The following is a 7,185-nucleotide window of genomic DNA, read 5'->3' as shown; positions in this document are numbered from 1 at the left end:
GAGTCTTTCAGTGGGTGTTTGGCTATGTTTGTTTTATTCTCAAAAGGAGAGCATCCTTATTTATCATTATGCATAGAGACCCAGCTCTAATGTCTCCCCATATACCTCTTATGAGGAGAAATTATCCCAAATGCCCTTGGGCAGCAGTATGAAAGATTACTCAATTTATGTTGCAATCAAAGCTCAGTTTGTAAAAATGGGCCAGATTCTTCACTCAGCATCCTACCCCTTGTCTTTAATGAAGCAAGCACTCTTGAGGAGATCAAGAGACAGGTAGAGAAACAAGCTAACAACACAATGCAGGTAGAATACTTATTGTATCTTAAAAGAACACAGTAATTCCTCAACACAGCATAGTTTCTGACTAGAAGGTAAGAGGTGTTTCATCTTCAAGAAATCTGATAGGATTGGATTAAAAACTCACTGTTGGCAAAATATTCTGAAAATTCACAAACTCCCAGTACTTCAGTTCACTTTGTAATCAAACATTATTACTCGCAACATCGTGTTGTGTTGTTTTGTTTTCTTTTTCTTTTTTGCTTTATCTGGAAGTAAGCATTCAGTTTGTAGGAATTAGTGAAGCCGAAGACATGGATTCAATCTCCACATGGAGCTGTTAATGCTACACTAATGCTAAAGTTGCAGACTTACTTTTTAAACACTGAGTTATCTTCTAAGTAAACTATGAGGAAAAAAGAAAACATTTCACACATCTGTGGCTCTTCACTTCTTCCTGTAGATGCTAGTTTCTACCAGGTTTCATGTCCTTTCACTCCAAAGAGTGTCCTTTAGCAGTTTTTATAGTGCAGGTCTGTTGGTTGTAAATGCTGTCAGCATTCAATGATGTGAAAGCGTCTCCTTTCAACCTTCTTTTGAAGGATATTTTTGCTTCGTATGGAATAACTGTGGGTTGGTAGTGTTGTTGTTGGTCTTTCTTTCATCATTTTAAAGGTACCCTTCCTTCATTTTCTGGTCCCCATTGTATTTCCTGAGGAGTCCATTTATAATCCTATACATGTGTCCTTTTTCTCCAGCTAATTTCATGATTCTCCCTTTATCTTTGTTTTCAGCAGTTTAACTACAATGTGCCTAGATACGGTTGTTTTTATGTTTATCTTTCTGGGAGTTTGATGAGCTTCCTGGATCTATCGGTCATGTTTTTCATCAAATTAGGCAGGTATCTGGCCATTGTTTCCTCAAAAAAATGTTTATGCCTCAGCATCGCTTGCTTCCCCTTCTGACCTCCAATTATATGTATATTAGACCACTTGATAGTGTCCACATGTCCCTGAGGCTCTGTTGATTTTTCTTTAATTTTTCTCTGTCTGTTCCTCAGGTTGATTCATTTTTGTTGATGTCTTCAAATTAGTTACTCTTCCTTCTAATATTTCCTACCTGCTGTAAAAGCCTATCTTATGAATTTTTCTTTGCAGTTACTTTTGCAGTATAAGTTCCTTATACTTTTAAGTTCCTAATTTCCATTTGATTCTTCTTTAGAATTTCCAAATCTTTGCTGAGATTCCCAATCTGTTCACTTATGTATACCATATTTTCCTTCGGTTCTTTGAACAGGTTTATGAAACCTTTGCAAAGTGCACCATCTGGGTCATCTTGGGATGGTTTCTATTGACTGCTTTTTCTCTTGACTGTAGATCTCATTTTCCTATTTCCTAATACGTCTAGTGCTTGTCTGTCTGTCTGCTTGTCTGTCTGTTTCCTCCAACCATATACAGCTGTTCAGTTGAAGGTATGCAGTGTGAAGAGTTCACTTTAACTAAGACTGTGGTTTGGCCATAGTAGAGTTAGTGAAAAAAGAGTGAAGCCAGGAGGCTGAGAGTATTTCAAGGGAATGATTATAATAATTGATTGGAATATAAAGTGGTTCAAAGAAGACAACCCCAAGAGCTAAGGATTGTTGGAGCTAAAGATTAGAGATCTGCACATAGCCATCTTGCAGTCCCTGCCCATCCACATGAGAAGAACTCCAGGGGCCGTTGTTCATGGCAGGTATAGACTGTGGATCTACGTATAGATTGTAGATGATACACTGTGGAGACTGGGTTCTGTTACCTTCCTCTTCTCCGTATTGACTCATGACAGCAAGCAGATCAGTCACTGGATGACCACCATGAGCTTGGGTCCATGGTTTGTTGGTGCATATGTAGAAATCCAGAGTTTTTCTGAAGTCCCTCTAACTTGGCCAGACTTAACCTTCAACATATATTTGCCTCCCCTGTGGATCTTTACAGGGCTTGGCATTAGGTTTGTTAGGGCTGGACTAGGGCAAATCGTACCCAAGCATGTGATCCTCACCCTAAGGCCATGCCTCTGGTGCCTCATCTGGATGCCGCAGGTGTTGGTTTGGTATTAATGAGACCCATCCCCCTGGCAGTGTCTGCACTGCTCAGCTTCTGGTTACTGTTTCACTCTCAGTCCCCTACCAGCTTCTATCTGATAAGCCTTGGTTAATCCTACCTTGTGTGTGGACAGCCTGGCCTCAGCCACATTTTCCTGGGGCCCCCACAGGACTTCTGGGGCCCTCTTGTTGCATGGCTCTCTCTTCTCTGACGTTCTACCCTGCAGATTCCAGGTGCTTCAGGTGCCCAGAACTCTGATTTCTGCTTTCTCGACTCAGAGAGACCATCCTGCTGTCCTTGGGTCCCCACCCTCTGCACCATGGCCAGGAAAGTGTTCCCAGGAAGAGAGCCAGGCCATGGGGCTTACCTCATGAGCTTCCTGCTGTTAGAGATCATGACCTTGTGATGCCTGTTACCTGCTGCTGCAAGACAATTCCCTCATATTTTGTCAGATTTTACAGTTTGTGGCTGAAGAACAATTCAGTATGGTTTCTCCATCATAGGCAGCCGGCCGTTATTGTTTATTTTTACCTATTCAGCAAGTATTTCTTGAGTGTCTACAATGTAGGAGGCATTCGAAATACAGGGTTGAACAAATGACATGATCCTTACCCTCAAGAACTTTACAGTCTATGGGGGAAAATGGATCTTAAACAAATAATCATAGAAATAAATTTGTGGCTCAAGTTGTGATAGGTGTTGTGTGTTTAAGATAGAACTGACTACCGTAATTTAGATCAGGAAAGAAAGCATCTTCAAGCAAGTGACTTGAGTGCTGGGTAGGCCAGACAAAAGTTTGAGGGAAGAAATATGAGATAAAGGAACATATGAGAAGCAAGGAAAGATTGTGAGAGGAGGTCCCCAGGGCAGGAATGGAAGTCTCCTGGGGCTGGGCCTTGGTGTCTGGGGACAGCAACCCAAGGTGATGTGGAAAAGCAGGCAGGGGCTTTGTTAACAATATGAGATCGTATCTTCAGAGAAATGGAGCACCATGGAAATGTTTTGAGTAAGATCAGATTCAGAATTGTGTTGTTAAGTGTAGCTAAGTGGTCCTGACACATCCGTCGTGGCTGAGTCTCTTCCAAGAGACCAAGAATGAATGTACCTTTTAGAGGATGTAAAGCCCAGCTGAGGATGTTCGCCTTAGAAGAACCGATGTGCTGTAGGTCAGTATTTATTGAGAGGATAAAGTTTTCGTAGTTAATGCTTCCCTTTCAAACATTCAGACAATGAAATCCTACCTAAAAAGCCCTTTTGAATTTTGCGAGTTACTTCTTTGTACTCTTACAGGTGTGGTTAGCTGTAGCGAGAACCAAACTAGGGAGAACACTGGAATTAAATGCAGCAGAGGCTAGTTTTCTGGAGGTTAAGTGTTAAGACAAAGACGAAGTAGGTGTTAGGCGTTAAGAATGTCAAAGGAGATAAGGAAAATCACTTTCACAATTATTGGAAATATTTCCAGAATTGTCTTTGGATCCCTGACAGAAGACGCCAGTTAACAAATGTCTATTGCTGTCAAGGTTGCCCTTCCGTTTCACGCTTTGATTGAAGCTGAAACATTTTTACATCATTGAAGAGAAACTTCCAAACACAGTATCTGCAAACTCATATCGCAGGTCAGCCATCCACACGGTCACCAGATTTGCGTGGTGACTATCCACTCACATTAGGCAATTTTTGCCCAATATAGACAAATCTTGGTCAAACTGGTCAGTTTTGGCTTCAGTCATCCAGTTATTAAAATAGTTTCTTTTGGCAGAAATAAAGTAACACTCATATGCATGTCATACTTTTTCAAACTATTGCAAAAGGAGCTGTGTTAATTAAAATTGTAAAGATACCCCGATACAGTAAAAGCATGCATCTTCTCTGTGTAAGATACTAGCCAAAAAGATGCGTAACTGTCTCAGTGTGTGTGTGTGTGTGTGTGTGTGTGTGTGTGTGTGTGTGTGAGATGTAGGCAGCTATACACCCATAATCATGTGCATATATAACCTAGTTCCTCGATGACACCTCACATATATTTCACTCAGCTAAATTACTGAAAATAAAATGTATAGTATGATATATTGCAACCATATATTGTGTACAGTTTGTATATAAAAAAGAAAGAATGATTAAAAGTCGATGAGAGACTGTTTATAAATCTTGATTGCTTCATAATTTTAACTTTGAGCAACATTTTTATCATAATTATAGGCTTTTCTTAAAGCATTTATGCAGATTGTTGTTTTACTCAAAAGGGGGTTTATTCCATTTTGGTATAAACTACACTCTTTTCTCTTTATGAAATCACTCTTTGAGTTCCTAATACTCAGTCCTCTGCCAGAGCTGAAAAAATTCAAACAGCAGGAAGCGCTCATCTCAAAAGGGCTGCCACTGTGCCCCTTCACCTGCCCACATGTTGCGCCCTAACAAGGGGCAAGCGTGGAAACGCATGGTCATGACAAGCAGTTGGCATCTTTAGAAGCTCTGGAATTCCTCTTTGAACGCTAATGGGCCTGTGAGGCTAGTGCATTTTTGTACCCACTTCGCAGATCAAAAACTTAATCCCTGGAGATTTAAACTACGACAAAAGATTCAATTCTAGAATCATAAAGCATTAGTTCTGCCTCACTTTTAAGCTTGAAAAATCGAGGTCCCAGAGAAGTGAAGTGATGGCCCCGCGGCAGAATCGGGCATTTGCCTGTGTTGAACGCACAGCAACAATTTAACTGAAATTTAGACGGAATTGTTCAGAGGCTTTGGCATCATGTAGATTCAAAACCAGAGGAAAATCCTATGGACGTTTTCTTCCATGGAATCCTCACTTTGACTGCGTGACCACGGACCTAAAAGGAAAGGAGGAAAAGAAATACATCACCGGAAACAAACATGAAAACAGAGCTTTAAGAAGTGTACACCGGATGAAAGGAAGAAACGTCAAGAAAGACCGATGGGGCTGTCCCAGAAGAATGGCCCAGGTCTCCCCAAACCTGCAAACGTGCTCCCGGCAGGAGGACTCACACTCTTGCCTGCTTTCATGCATGGCCACACCCGCGGGATTAGCATGGTGCCCCGCGCATCGTAGGAGATCAGTACAGATATTTTTAATGACTGGATGAAGTTCTGAAACAGGAAATCTCCCCAAACAAAGAAGGAGTAAGATCTCCAAAACCTACAGTTTATGAAGCAGGGGTCGCCCTGAGTGTCCCAACGGAGTCAAGTCAACAAATAAGCCGTAATCGGAGGAAATATGAAGTTAAGATTTGGTCACTGTTTCCCAAAGAAGACGATTTGATCGCAAGACGGCAAGTGGCAGCTCCACTTTTTCATCACAGGCTGCAGGGGGAGGAGCGTTCGTCTCAGGTTTTCAGATGAAAACACTGAAACGTCCAGGTTGTCAGAGTCCCGGGCTCCTGAACACAAACGCTGTGTCTGCGAGACGGTGGACAGCACCTCAGGTGCTGCACTGGTCAGACTGGTGGCGTTTTCCTCGGAGAATTAGACGTCGTTTGGCCGGACCTCACTCCGTCCAGCACTCCCCGACCAGGGCAGTCAGCGGCAGCCACTGCAGTTGTCACGGTAATCCTGTAAGTGGGAGTTAACGTCTCCACTCCACAGACCAGGAGCCGGGATTGGAGAAGTTCAGAGACCAGCTCGAGGTCACACGACAGGGAGCAGCAGAACGAAGCCAGGCTCCCTGGCAGGCAGGCCTGCACTGATGTCCCAGGCTGTGACCTTTTCTCTGGACCCCGCTGCACCAAGGCTGGAAGCTCTTCGAGGCTCCTGTGTGCTCATCAGCTAGGAAGCAAGCAGACCACAAATATTAGGAACTTTATGGAGTTATTTTACCTTTTCAAAGGAGATTTGTTTAAATTGTGAATTAGTTAATTACTGAGAAGGTCTTTATTTCTATCTCTCTGCATATATATTCACAGAGAGAAAGCTCTGTATTCATAGGTGTAGTTGTGTGTGTACATACGTATGTAAGCACCAGCAAACTGCCCCTCTTTTTTTTTAATTTATTTTTTCATTGAGGTATAGTTGATTTACCATGTTGTGTTAACTTCTGCTCTACAGCAAAGTGACTCAGTTATACATATGCATATTCTTTTTCATATTCTTTTCCATTGTGGTTTATCCCAGGATATTGAATAGAGTTCCCTGTGCTGTACAGTAGGACCTTGTTGTTCATCCATCCTACATATATGATTGTATCTGCTCATCCCAAACTCCCACTCCATCCCTCCCCCACCCCCATCCTCCTCCTTTTAAGGACAATTATTCATGTTCTTATCCACCGACAGGTGAAGTCTTCCAGTCATTACAGCTGTGCTATATTAAAGGACAGGAATAGAATGAAAGGCTGGCCCTCATCAACTCTGCTACAGTCTGATATTCCAACTGTCTTCGTGTCCAACAACCTGGGGTTCAGTTAACGCACCTGGTTTACTACGAAGGTTGACAATCGGAGAGAGCAGGGCATGCTTATGCCTCGTTCAACATGAATATGGACGTTCAACAAATCAGCAAAAATGCATTATTTTATGGCTCAAGAGTTGGCTCAATTTAAATCCCTAGATAAAAAAGGCATAGAAAAATATTACCATGAGTGTGAAATAGTTACCTTCAGTAAAGAATGGGTAGCTGGAACTTAAAGGATGTTTTTGAGCGGCTGACTAACAATGTGGAAACCACCGCTAACTGTGATTTTTGCCAGTTGCCTCATCTCCTGGAGTGCCCCCTGCGGTGACAGCATGTCCTTCCGGATGAAACCCTCTATCTCCCTCCTTCCACCGGAATCATCTCCCCCTGTCCCTTCTCCACCTCCCCACCCCCACCCCCA

Source organism: Lipotes vexillifer, unplaced genomic scaffold (assembly GCF_000442215.2).
Source record: "Lipotes vexillifer unplaced genomic scaffold, Lipotes_vexillifer_v1.1 scaffold132, whole genome shotgun sequence".
NCBI classification, from domain to species: domain Eukaryota; kingdom Metazoa; phylum Chordata; class Mammalia; order Artiodactyla; family Lipotidae; genus Lipotes; species Lipotes vexillifer.
This window is presented reverse-complemented; position numbering follows the sequence as displayed.